Below are 14,648 nucleotides of genomic sequence, written 5' to 3'. Positions count from 1 at the left end.
AATAATAATAATAATATGATGCCGTTTTTAATCATGTTCTTGGAAAAATTAAGGACATTACTATTTCTGATGAAATGAAGAAGGATTTAATGCAAAAAATACATTTCTACAATGCTATAGAAAGATAAACGCCTTTAAGGATCAAAATTAGTTGGAGCTAAATTCGGAGTTAAAGTTGGTGGTAAAGAGCATTCCCAAAAAACCAACTAGTACCATTGTTGGTCGTTCAGCGAAAAATCAGAATTTGGCTAAAGAAAAGAAGCCGCAGACCTTTTAACTAAGAAAGCTGATACTAATCTTCTTGTTCGTGCAGCAGCAACATCGGCTCGTAAGCAAGGAGATACCGATTTGGCTGCAATCCTGAAAAAAAGTATGGAAAACCCAACAAGGCCCCCCAAGATGTGTACTCAAGCTACCAAATCGCCAATTCAACTTTCTGCCGATAAGGCTTTAGCTTTCCTTCTTGAAAATAGTTTTTCAAAAGAGCAGTACAACGCAATACGTTACGAAAATAAGTTAAGAAACTGCGACATTAATCGACACTATACTAAAATTACAGCCGCTAAATTCAAATGGCGACGTCAGGGTATAGAAGCAAGTGATACCCTTGTAAAAGTTTCGTTGCAGTCTATTTTAGAGCATGCGGCTGAAAGAATTGTTGAGATGCAAAAAGAAGTTTTTCAAGCAGTAATGGCAGAAGAGGGCACGGAGTCTGTTAGACGTATTTAATAGGGTTGTCGATACTTCAAATCCATTAATTTCCACACTATTCTTAAATAGAAGCTTACAAAAGCGCAAACCTTCCACACTTCCTTCCTTCAGAAGTAATTGAAATATTACCTATGTTGCTAAGAATTTAGTCTTAACAGCCAAGACGATGAAATTAATGAGAGTGAAGATTTTATATTTAAAATAAATCTACGAAATGAATTAGTTTTAAATAATTGATCAGAATGTTTTCTATAATTTAAAAAAATTAATGATTTGTCACGTTTACATTAATTGTTGCAAAACGGTTCATTTTAATTTGTAGTCGTTAATGGGTTAAATTCGATTTTTTTTTTGTTTTTGGTTTGAATATCATGATTTTACGGCGGTCGCCGTAGCCGAATGGGTTGGTGCGTGACTACCATTCGGAATTCACAGAGAGAACGTTGGTTCGAATCTCGGTGAAACCAAAACTAATAAAAACATTTTTCTAATCTCGGCAGGCAATGTCAAACCTATGAGTGTATTTCTGCCATGAAAAATCTCCTCATAAAAATATCTGCCGTTCGGAGTCGGCTTGAAACTGTAGGTCCCTCCATTTGTGGAACAATATCACAACGCACACCACAAATAGGAGGAAGAGCTCGGCCAAACCCCCAAGAAAGGGTGTACACGCCAATTAATTATATAATATATATATATATATATATAATTAATTTTACACAGAAAAAGTAGTCATAGAGCATTGGTGTATAATCATTTTTAAATTAGTTCCAGACACTTAGATATTCTAAGCAAAAGCTTTATGTCATAAGGAAAGCTAACCCACCACACACTTTAAGTTACCTCCGAACGATAAACTTTGTTTCTCTGACCTTTGTTTGTTTACCAGAATCGTTTTCAAGGTAAAAATGTACGGGTGTATTTGAAATTGTCAAACTAACGTTTTTGTGACTACCAGGTGCTAACAGGTGCTGTAGCGCAAGCGATTGATGAGAAAATTAAGAATAGTACAAAGTTTTTGAAAAGGATTGATGCTGAAGCGAGCAATTAAGACACGATGATGCGGAATGAAGTGGGTTTGATAATGAGTGGACTGGGATGAGTGGGATGTGTTGTTGGTATGTGTATGCAGGTAAATAAAAATATATACTTATATATCCATTCTTATATAGGCACATTATATACTCACATTGAAATTTTCAACTTCACAAGCTCTTGCTCACTTTTGTTATTATTAAATGTGTTGCTATTTCTGCTTCAACTGTTGATACCTTTTGATATTGTGTTAACAACAAATATAACTATCTAAATTCCGTTTCCTCTGCTGTTTCTTTTCCGTCGTTATATTTTTGTAATATATTTTCACAAATTGGCGCGCGCGCGTTTATTTTCGAACGCTTTGCTATACTAACCTCGAATAACGTTGAAAGGCAATGTACAAAAATACGTTTTAAACTTCAAGAGAAATAATAAAGCATACCAAAGCACAAGCACAAATGTATTTATTATAAATATAAGAATCAAATGTTAAGCGACAACACGACACGACGCCGCGGCTTGTTGACAAGAGGGTGAGACGATGCGACGCCGAATGGAGCGTGCTGGAGTGAGTTTTGTTAAGCGTTTGTGCTGTAGGGGTGGTAGTGACTTGATTTGCGCTGCTTTGTATTCGAATACGTATGTACATATGTACAGATATTTGTATGTGTTAATATATTTTTATGCGGTATGTGGCGTTTTCGCGCGTTACTCGCATGAGGGCGCAAGTGGTGTTGCGCGGTAAGGAAAGCAGCGACTGATAAAACCAATGTATTTTTTTTTTGACGCTCACACTGCTTATTCGATCACTTGTCTATTTATTTTTGTATTAACTATTTTAGTTTTTGCTATTTATGCTGCTTCTACGCCACTGTGGTTATTCACAATTTTCTTGCACTTCATATTAACCTGTTAGCTCGCTTGTTGAATGTAATTAGTTTTAGCTAATAAGATTTCATACGAATTTGTTTACTTGTTGCCAAAGAACAACTGTTGTATTTTGTAGCACTTTTAATCATGAGTTCATTAGTTTCCAGAGAATTTTTGATTACGTTAATATTTTTGCTATAGCCGTTTCATTCACCAACCACAAACACTTCGTTCGAATTCACATTGAGCGCATTTGGTTGCGAGGATGATGTTTGCGTTTTTGTTGTCAAACCTGCTTTTAACATTTAAATACAACAAATTAATTGTGATTTTGCTTTAAACTTACTTTCGCGCAGTCTTTTATTAAAGAGCCCTTTAACACCAATATGTAAATAGGTATGTGTGTATATGTATAATACAGTGCTATCTTCGTATGCCGGACGCTGCAGTCGTACAATCGAACAATTTCACATTTTTTCCTGCATAATTCGGCACTAAATTGAATAATGCATATTTTTCTTCTGTTTTGTATGTTCCTGCTAAATAACGGTATTTTGTTAGTAATTTTTCGTATGCAATTAGTTTTTGTCATAATTGGTGGACGTGAAATTAGAGTTGGCGTAACAAAATCTGAGCAATAAAGTAGCAAAACGCACTCAGAAAATACTAAAAATTAAAAAAAAAAAATATGAAATACTAGATCGCCTCGAAAAAGGCAGATTTATAAGATGCGATGCAGATAAAATGTTCTTGAAACGTTCAAAAATGTTACAGCCCCAAAATAAAATAAAAATTAAAGCTTTAAATGAATTAATTAACTTTTAATTTTTTTTTTCACCTTATGAATGCTAGATTTCTTCAGTAAAATCGAGTTCTGAAAACCATGTTGTTAATGTTCCTACTATCATTCATCATCTATAATCCAGACACTCTAGTTATCCGCACGGCTGCACGATTCTGGCTGTCCGAATTACCGAGGTATTACTGTAAATACATTTGTGTATTTAATTTATGCATGTATTTGCAAAAGAAATGTTTTTTTGTATACCGAAAGTTTGTTTCCAAATATTTTTATTTAATGGCGCGTAAATGGTGCCTTCAAAAGCGCCATCTCACTTAACCTTTAATAAATTATTTTATTCCAACTATGCCAAATTCTTCCATGCTTTACTGCATTTGTAGCTACCCGTTTTGTGCAATCACCTGAAATATTTCCTTTTATTGTTTTCTAACTACTTTCAACTAATTTTCGAAATTTTCCAAAAAGGCCTTCATATCTTTTTATTTACCTACATACATGTTCGTACATACAGAGTATTTCAAGTTCGAGTCTCTTTTTTTAATTCAAATGAAGTATATTATATAAATTTTGAGAAGAATTTAATTATTTGTTTATTTGTAGTGTAGCGTAAAGTGAAGAGTACACGCTTAATGATAATTAAAATCCTATTTCGGTGATTTCTAGGCGAACATTATCTTTCAAAGCTTCAATTGTTCAGGGTTTATTCATATTAAACCCAATCTTTCAGAGGGCAAATAGTTTACTTTTTCCGGGAATTTGCTTTGCAGCAAATAATTTTCTTCTTGGCTGTCTGGCCTGTCGCACCTTCTTCTTACAACCACCTATCGCCAATACATACCATCAACAACAAAACTTTCTTAATGTATATATCTGGATATCGCAATCTGTTAACGGTAAGCGAATTTTTGCTTCAATACTCTCACTGATAGCTGCGGCATTTTCGATCGAAAGATAGTGCACTGATGGTTTTATGTCTTGCAAATTTTTCAAGTATCTCAAATTCTTCCATTAATTATTTTGCACGTGTATATTTTCGGTATTTATACATCCATCCTAGAAGTAAAAAATTGTCTTCTTTTTTCTCTTCACATATACATATGTAATTTTAAAATTTTCTGTTTGTAGTTTTCACAGATTCATTATTTTCGTGGTGGATTTTAGTTATTTATATACATTCTCGCGTGTACGTACATATTCATATGCTTATTACCAAGATTTTATTTCTTGTTAAACATAGGTATGTCAAAAGCGATGCCTTCGAACTGTGACAGTTGTTAAAACAAAACACTGCTAACAAAAACGTTGCCTTGAACAACCCTGTATTTTCACAGCTTAGAATCTATATCTGACACTTTTTTCACTTTTTTACTTTTCAATTGTTTCGCCTTTGTTTTTGCACACTGTGCACACACACTGTATTTCTCTACTTCGTTTGTTTCACTACTCATTTACTGTTTTGTTTACCAGATTGCCTGTAAAAGCAACAATTGTAGTTGTACTCAGGTTTTCTTCGTTACTTTGAACTTGTTCGCAGCATTATCATTCATTGGAGTTAAAGCATTTCTATCCTCACTTTAAATTTATTTCTAATTTTAATATGATTTTAAAGTATCTCATTTCGCACTTTCCCGTTTAAAGACTCCTGTGACCTCCTTCTGCAACAGTGCCGACGACGACGCAGCCGTCGGCTCAATACGCACCTAACGACAACTATGCGTTTCTTCGTTCGTACTGCATCGCTCGACTAGCACTCCGAAGAAGACACTGCATTATTTGTTTTTGTTTTGTTTTGTTTTTTTGTTCACAAAATCGTTGTTTTACACATCGCACACAATTTGTATGCCGTCGTCGACGACGATGCCGACGCAGTCGCAAATGCAGATGAAGTCGTCGCCGGTTATATTAACATCGTTCGTTCGTTCGTGCGTTCGTTTGTTCACTTGCCAATGGTGGGTCGCTGCTTATTGCGTTGCGCTATAATTCTGCACTTAAATATTTACAACAAAAATACAGCAACTTATTGGCAGCAACAGTGGCGGTTAAAGCGGCTGTAGAGGCGTAATAACGAAAAAAAAAACAACAAACAAACAAAAAAATTACACTCCGCTTATAGTTGTTGCATTGCTTTTTCGTTATTTATAAAAATAACAGAGCGCTGCGGCACAGGCACCACTGACACAGGCCATCGAGACACCGACCGACACACCTACCAAACCACCGAGCTTTTGGGTGAGCATTTGTGCAATATCACATCTAAGCGATAAACGGAATGGCCGACCCCGTTTTTTCTGTCCGCATGAGAATAATGACACATACAACCGCATACCTACACCATGCCTTAGGTGTTGTTGACTGATTTCGCCCCGTCGAGTTTTTGGCTTGCGGTTATTGCTGCTGCTGATGGTTATGGCCTGTGCCAACAATTTATGCTTGATTTGGTGGCAACTACTTGCTGGCTAAATTATGCATTATTGTAGTTGACTGTGTATGTAATTGTTATTGCATTTCTCACACATAAGCACATACATATATTATGTATATATAAAAATGCACCTCTCTATATGTAGGTATGCGCGTCGCTGACGGCACTTTTTCTCGGCGCAAACGGTTGCCTACGTTTTTTGCTTCTGGCACTGCGTATGTGCTTCTGCTATAGCTTATTCACTTATCCGCTCCTCTCTCTACCTCACCGACCACTGTAGCTATTCGCTTTTGTTGTTGCTGTTTTGTTGCGAGCCCCCAAAACAAATATCTACTAACCGTGAGTGGCATTGTTCTTCGCTCAAGAACTGCTTTCTGGTCGTTGCGCATAACAGGTAATATTAGTAGGAAATTTAAGAAATCTTTTCACTGGCAGTTTCATTTTTTTCTGACATTACTTCACTTCACTTCGTCTCTTCTTCTTCTTTCTGCTACTGCTTATTTGGTCGACTTCGTTTTCACCGAATTACCTATGATGGCACTTCTAAATGCTCCCTGGCCAGAACTATATATTTTTTTTGGATTCTCAAATTTACATATTCACTTAGTTGAACGTCGAAATTCTTTAGAATTTCTTAACTAACTGCTGTTGCGTTATTTTCCATCGTTTCATTTTTCCTTTTATCTGGCTACTTATGTCGTATTTTCTTTATTTCTTATGTATTTTTGTGTGCTTATGCTTTGGAATTCACAGAACACTTCGTTTTTCGATGGGGTACTAAACTAGCACTGCGTCAAAGTGACAGCTCAGTGTTAACGCTATTGCCGACATGATACTACTTAGTCGACATTATTTGCTTTATCATTGGCGCTACGTTTTGTGCTCCAACCACAGTGGCGCTGTCAGTGGTGAATCCGTTATGTGCTTCCGTTTACCTATTCAAGTGTGTGGGCCGTGAAGTTGGCTGTGCTTGGGAATGGTTGTTGTCTTAGCTTTGTAGGTATTGGCAGGTTTATTGCAATGCTGTGGTTTATATGTTCGGTGCCAAGTGCATTTACATTAATGGGGATGTGTAAGTACGTGAAATAATTCTGCGTACTTCTTTGTTAAATGCTTGTAAGAGCTTCTCCTCCTATTTGTGGTTTGAGTTTTAATATAAAAATACTGTAAATGAAGGGATCCGCAAATTTGCGGAATGCAGATGTTTTTTATAAGACAAGGTTTACAATTGCCTGTTGATGGGCGACCTCTATTAAATTTTTTTTTTATTATTATCCTACGTTCCAGCACTAGTCAACCATATGTTGAAGAATTTGTATAAGACCGGTTTCCTATAATATTTTTTAAGAAATCTTGTAAACCAATTTCGAAAATATTTAAAACTGACACTAATAACACTAAAAAATTATGTGAGGTTGATTAATTAAGTAAAAAAGGACGTGATGAATTCGTTAGAGCTCGAACTTTATATACCTGCGCACATTTTAGTTTAATTTAGTTTGGGCTGACTATTAATTTTTAGAAGCAAACAAATTTGCAGCAATGAGAGTTGTTGTTTGTATCATCAGGCTGAGCGACCGACATTTAGTCTTAATATTGTATATAGCGGCAGGCTTATCACCCACCCTGTCAGAAATCAAATAGATTAATGAAACCAACCCAAGACAACAAGTCTTGTCGCGGCTCTATGCTTCAGAGAGGAGTGAACAAGGAAAAAAATACAAAATTGTATTGTATATAAAAGTGTACTTCATTTTTATGTATTCCCAATGATATTTCTGCTGAACTAATACACCACACAAATGTATAAATGTCTATAAATATGACTGTAGAGATTTACATATAGAAATATTACTGTATCTAATTAAAATATTAAAGAATTACAAACAAGTTGTTTTTTAGCGCCAATTTCTGATCTTTTAAATAAAAAGTAGTAATCAAAAATAAATTTTTGTATACAGAAATCCCGAAGCACGAGTTTGTATGAAAAAACAACCATCATAATAAAGGGTTTTCCAATAACAGGTGCTATTTTGAATAGCCCGCTATTTCGATAGAGGTCACTTTTGAAGCTGTCATTTGATATTTGACAAGTAGAAACTACGCCATTAATAAAAATGGAGCGATACACGCTTAAACAATTAAAAATCACTATAAAAATAGTGAAAATTTGGCAGAGACGGTTCGTAAAACTCAAACATTTTTGGGTCATCGTGAAGCACCTTGTCGGACCGCAATACATAAATTGGTGAAAAAATTCGAGCTGTTGTGATGTGAAGAATAAAGCCTGTGCACGTCGCTCAAGAACAGCGGAAAATATTACTGTTGTAGCCGAAAGTGTTGAAGAAAACCCAGGTTTGGAATTAGGCATTCCACAAACATCATTACATCGTATTTTGCATAAAGATTTGGGTTTTAAGGCTTATAGAGTCCAGTTAACACAAGAACTCAAACCGGCCGATCATCAACAATGTCGTGTCTTTGCTGAGTGGGTCGCTGAACTGTATGAAAATGATCCAGAATTCCATCGAAAAATCATCTTGAGTGATGAGGCCCATTTCCACCTCGGTGGCTTCGACAACAAGCAAAATTGTCGGATCTGGGGCTCAGAAAATCCAAGAGTTATTGTTGAGAAGCCTCTCTATCCTTAACGTGCGACTGTTTGATGCGGTTTATGGTCCGACGGAGTCATTGGACCTTACCTTTTCGAAAATTAAGCTGGAGCAACAGTTACGGTGAATGGCTTGCGCTATCGAGAGATGATTAACAATTTTTTGTGGCCGGAATTGGATGGACAACGTTTATTTTTAACAAGACGGCGCTACGTGTCACATAAGCAAAGACGCCTTTGACTTTTATCAAAATAAAACCTCTTATTGGAAAATCCTTTACGAATCTTCAATTAACTTTGTATTTATCAAAGAGATGCGTATCTGTATATATATATATAATTGGCGCTTACACCCTTTTTGGTTGTTTCGCCGAGCTCTGCCTCGTAGGTCCCCAAAGAAGGAATCTTTTTCATGGTAGAAATACACCCGCAGTTTTGCCACTACCTGAAAGGCGGTGATCGCTATTAGAAAAAACTTTTTCTATAATTTAGATGTCTGACGGAGATTCGAAATGTAAATGTAAAATGACCTTCTTGACAGTTAGGTTTGAAGTGTATTTTGGTTTTGCTTTTTATTGTCGTGTTATTTTTAGACGGAATAACTGTATTTTCTACTATTCGCTTGTTAATTTTTTGTATTAGTTAAATAAAACCAAAGAGTGAAAGAAATTCATTAAAAATACATATTTTCTTTAGCAATATGTCCGAGTTTCGCTGACTGTAGATGTCGAAACAATTCCTTGACAAACTGTACATACGTGGGTAATTACATAACCGAAAACGAACCGAAAAAAGAGCATTTGCGGGAAGGCATGTTTCACTAACACGTTTTAAAGAAAAGTGCAGCTGAAACAAGTCGTATATTGACCAATATTTACGGTAATCACGTTCCATCTAATACAACTTGTAAAGAATGGTTTCGACGCTTCCAAAGTGGCAATTTCGACGTGAGTGAGAAAAATCGCCAAGAGGCAACGAAAAAATTCGAAGATACTCAAGCACAACAATTATTGGATAAAGACGCATGTCGAAGTCTCAATGATATGCCTAAATAGTTGGATATTGATAGATCAACCGTCGGTGAACATTTGCACGCGATGGGAGTGGTCCAGAAAGCAGGTAACTGGTTGCCACTTCAATAGAAGGAGAAGGATATCGAGAGACGTTTGGTGATGTCTGAGATGCTTCTTGAACGACAGAAAAGAAGAGGTTTTCTGCATCGCATCATCACTGGCGATGAAAAACTGGTCTATTATGATAAGCGTCGAAGATGGTGGAGCCTGCCAGGTAAATCAGCTCCATCGACTGCGAAAAAACATATTCATGCTTCAAAAGTTATGTTGTGTCATCTATTATAAATTATTTAAACCATCTGAAAACATCACTGGCGTTCGTTACCGACTGCAGCTAATGCGTTTGAATCGATCTCTCAAAGAAAAGCGGCCGGAATGCGATGGTAGGCATGATAAACTGATTTTGCTGCATGACAACGCCAGACCAGAAATATTTAGAGGGACTGAATTAGGAAATCTCGCCCTACTCACCGTATCCCCCAGACTTTGCACCTTTGGATTACCATCAGTTCCTATCAATGCAGTCAGCTCTTATTGGAGAGCAATTCACTTCTCACGAGAGCATCGAAAATTGGCTCAATGAAAGGATCAAACCAAAAAGAACTTGCATTTTTCGTCAGAGGAATCCTTATTCTGCCTGAAAGATGGAGTAAAGTTTTAGCTTCCAATGGCACGTACTTCACATAATATCATGAATTACACTGTGCGACAGTGATTTTATACTTTGGTAAAAAAAAAAATAAATCTTAAAACTCACACAACTCTATTAATTTTAATTCAATTACAGCAAATATAGCTCATTCGACGCAAAATTTAATTTACTATAACAGTAGAGTACTAAAAAAAATTCCTCAATATCGGATAATATCGTAAAAATTATGTCAAAGTTGAAAAAAGATACCAAAAAATTTCTCGGTGCTCAGGCATTATTTTTTGTAAAATCGTATCTCTCTCTTTGATGCGATCCTTTGTATTTACTTTGTGCAAACTAAGCATGGGAATCAGTTCGGCGGAGCTTAAACTACTTATGGGAAAAAATTTAGAAAAGAACAAATATAGAAACACTTTTTTGTTTTAATTTTCTTCCTTTGGAGATCGAACTACATAAGCAAAAATTGTGACAGTTCGATAAGGAAGTTAAATTTTTGTTGATTGTTTTACTCGCCGGCCGCCGTAGCCGAATGGGTTGGTGCTTGATTACCATTCGGAATTCACAGAGAGGTCGTTGGTTCGAATCTCGGTGAAAGCAAAATTTATAAAAACATTTTTCCAATAGCGGTCGCCCCTCGGCAGGCAATGGCAAACCTCCGAGTGTATTCCTGCCATGAAAAAGCTCCTCATAAAACTATTTGCCGTTCGGAGTCGGGTTGAAACTGTAGGTCCCTCCATTTGTGGAACAACATCAAAACGCACACCACAAATAGGAGGAGGAGCTCGGCCAAACACCTAACAGAAGTGTACGCGCCAATTATTTATTTATTTTATTTTGTTTTACTCGATTTTGTTGCCCAGTGTAACCAACTATTTGTGAACTAGTGTTACTAGGCCACAAAGGAAATTTTTCTTTATCAAGCAAATGGTGTATCTTATCTTCTCCTTCCTTTTTTAAATGGAATCAATAGAGTATACGCCTCATAATACGGAGGTATATTCGTTTCTTTTTCTCCGTCTTGCTTTTATAGAAGACTGAATGGTATATACTTATATATACAAGAATGAGTTACCTAGCTCTGCCATTCTTCGATATTTACAATGTGTCTTCTAGCACTAAAAGCTTTTTAAGAATACCATATATATACCCTCTCAATACATTTACGAATGGAGAGTACCGCAACCATATGATTTACTTAAAAAAAAAAATGGAGAAAACCACATTCATATCTATCTTCTTCGTTAAAACTCTGTATTTAAAATTACGCCCTCTAGTGGGCATAAAGGTTTTTCATCATCGCTTCATAGCCTATTTGTTATGCCATTTTTCTACGACAAACATCTTCGGAATAGATGGATTGCTTTTGGAATGCCTCAGGACGTTCAGTCGCCACATATGAGAGCCCTATGTGACGCTTTCAGCTGATGCTAACACCAGAAATATGATTTGCTATTTGAATAAACAGCAAATCCTACTGAGGGAAGGATCCAATTTTAAGCTGCTCGTTTTAAAGAATTATCCGCTTACAAATGGTAATACGAACGAAAATAATAATTTTCACTATGGCACAAACATTGCGATCTCTAGGTATAGAACACTTTAGTTAAAGATGTAACCCAATTATGAATTCAAAATATTTGGCATTTGCTTTAACTTATACGAGGTTTCGGTTTACCCATCGAAAAATATTTATAAATATTAAAATAAATTTTTATTTTGACTCCTTCAAATTAGTTGTACAGAAATAATACTCTTGGCGCGGCCATGAACTTTCCAGTGGTGGCGAATCTCCGCGCTTTCATGGACCTTTTCAGTTTTGGGAACGGAGAAAGTGCCAGTTTGTGTGCCCAAAAATCACGAATCATGAGAGCTAGCGCTTTATATTGGTTCCATATCTAAGTAATACAATAGGAAAACGCCAGAAGCAACAACGCCTAACACCTTTGAAGTCGTTAAACCAAACTAAAAATACTAAAAGTCGTAAATGGCTGACACTGTGGTAAATGGCTTGACATATGTTGGGAGATGTGTACGAACATAACAAAAAAATGATAAATTGAGAAGGGAAATTACGTACGAGCATATCGAAAAACTTGAGGTTGCTTTGTTTTTAATAAACTTCGAGTTATTATAATTGAAGGGGTCTTATGTTTATAAAATGTATGTATGCTCAGTACAGTAAATATGTGCCACAGGTAGTATACGTAATAATTTAGAATGAATTAACTTAGTAGGTAAATGTTGCGTATACGCCATGTTTACAAAATTATCCTTCGATAAATCGAAAGTCTAACGTTTAGTTTTTCAGCATCTCTAATTCTTCTATTTACAGGGTATGTATGTATGTATACATTTTACTTATGTATAAATGGTTGAAATATTACTAATACGCCCTGAAGGCTGAATTGCTAAAATCTGCATCAAAATTAATTTAAAATATGTAACGTGGAATTGCATGTGATAAAGAAGCAAAACGAACGGGTTTGGTGGTGAAGGAGGACAAAACGAAGTACCTCCTGTTAACAAACAAACCGTAGGTGCACTCGCGTATCGGCACCATCATGCCCGTTCTAATGTAAGGCGCAGAAGCGTGAACGATGACAACATTCGATGGAACGCCGCTTGGAGTGCTTGAGAGATAGATTATGCGGAGAATTTTTAGGCCTTTGCACATTGGCGACGGCGAATATCGTAAGCGATGGAACAACGAGCTGTATGAGCTTTACGATGACATAGACATAGCGCAGTGAATAAAAATCCAGCGCCCGAATGTATACATACGCTCCGACTCTGAAAGTATTCGAAGCGGTACCAGCTGGTGGCAGCAGAGGAAAATGAAGAGGTAGACCTTATCTGCATTTTTCAAATTTTTTTTTCAAAACTAACATTTTCTTAAGTTTTTACTTTTATTCTATATTTAGCATTTCATATCACGCATGGACGGACAGAAGAACATATATGGCTTAATCGACTCCTCTCCTCACTCTGAGCATTTTCTGATATATAGAAGTACATGCGTATATATCCATCTCGATTTCTTTATGCTGATGCATACAACCGCTGTGTGAACAAATGCGCGATAGTGTAAAAACCTAACAAAATAATAATTAGCAAGTAAACGTTTGCATGTCCAATCAAGTACTCATATTATCTTTCTATGAAGTCAGAAATCGAAACTGCCGCCAAGGGCATATGATGAAATCAGAATGGAATGTACTGCCGAAATACATATAAAGCATCTCGCATCTCGCGGCCGCCGTAGCCGAATGGGTTGGTGCGTGACTACCATTCGGAATTCACAGAGAGAACGTTGGTTCGAATGTCGGTGAAACACCAAAATTAAGAAAAACATTTTTCTAATAGCGGTCGCCCCTCGGCAGGCAATGGCAAACCTCCGAGTGTATTTATGCCATGAAAAAGCTCCTCATAAAAATATCTGCCGTTCGGAGTCGGCTTGAAACTGTAGGTCCCTCCATATGTGGAACAACATCAAGACGCACGGCACAAATAGGAGGAGGAGCTCGGCCAAGCCCCCAAAAAGGGTGTACGCGCCAATTATATACATATATATATATATCTCGCATAAACAAACTAGTGATTAGAAGCAAATCAAACTGTAGAATTTAACATCGGGAGAAAATTGTAGAAGAAGCAGGACGTAAAGTTGTTGGAGTTGCATTCTTTCCACAAAATGTGTTTAGTGTTATTAATATCGATTTTTATGCATGTGTATGCTAATGTATACATACACACAAGCATGTCAACTCATAGCTTACCAAAGTACACTCTTCGACTAATTGACATTTTCTACGCACTAACTGTTTGCTTTTTTTTAATATGTACAAAAGTACAGACAGGCACATGCATACATATATACGTCTGTGTATATATAGCATATTTTGTTTTTGTGTACTCATCAATATCATCTTATCAACACGCTTCATTATTATCAACGCGCTGATTGCTCCAATTATGCGAAACGGCAGAACCGCAGTTTGCCGCAATAATACAGTTTTTGGTATTGTTGCTATTGTATTTGCTAGATCTGCAAGCGAAATGGCCATTCAGTCTGTAAGTTTCTGTAGAGGTGAGTTGAGTTGTTGTCATTTTGTTAGCACTACTGTGGAGGTTAAAAATACTTATAAGACTTAAAAGTTCTTACTCGAGCACTTCAATCGGATTTTTGGGAGAATTCTTGAAATTGACTAAAAAAAGGCAACATTTTTGCTCTCAGGTAAGGATAGTTATTTAAGAAAATTAATAATTTTTGCTATGTTTATGTATAGATAAAGTAATTGGTTTAAGAGAATTGATGTAACAAAAGTGGTTCTAGTTATAAAAGGTGGCGCAAAATTAATCATCCTATCTGAGGGCTTATAGTTTTTGTAAACGGCCTCGTACTGCAGTATTCAAACAGAGAAGCGATGAAGCACGTAAACTGGGAAGATTAATTTTGGGCCAGTTACCTT

The 14,648-nt window shown here is 36.3% G+C and overlaps 2 protein-coding genes across 2 annotated transcripts in view; one reads left to right on the top strand and one right to left on the bottom strand.

Annotated features, from left to right (window-relative positions):
• LOC128862590 (uncharacterized protein DDB_G0283357) overlaps positions 1-6,653 on the bottom strand; it is a 39,769-nt gene extending 33,116 nt beyond the window's left edge. The window contains exons 1-2 of the mRNA XM_054101314.1: positions 6,182-6,653; positions 1,901-2,911 (exon numbers count right to left, since the gene is read on the bottom strand). The gene's annotated coding sequence lies outside the window, so the exon portion shown is untranslated. The remainder of the gene's footprint in view (positions 1-1,900; positions 2,912-6,181) is intronic.
• Positions 6,654-14,240: 7,587 nt separating this feature from the next.
• The window catches only part of LOC128862589 (uncharacterized), a 109,716-nt gene continuing 109,308 nt past the window's right edge, over positions 14,241-14,648 (top strand). Inside the window, exon 1 of the mRNA XM_054101313.1 lies at positions 14,241-14,413. The gene's annotated coding sequence lies outside the window, so the exon portion shown is untranslated. The remainder of the gene's footprint in view (positions 14,414-14,648) is intronic.

Source organism: Anastrepha ludens, chromosome 4, assembly GCF_028408465.1.
Source record: "Anastrepha ludens isolate Willacy chromosome 4, idAnaLude1.1, whole genome shotgun sequence".
Classification (NCBI taxonomy): domain Eukaryota; kingdom Metazoa; phylum Arthropoda; class Insecta; order Diptera; family Tephritidae; genus Anastrepha; species Anastrepha ludens.
This window is presented reverse-complemented; position numbering and strand designations above follow the sequence as displayed.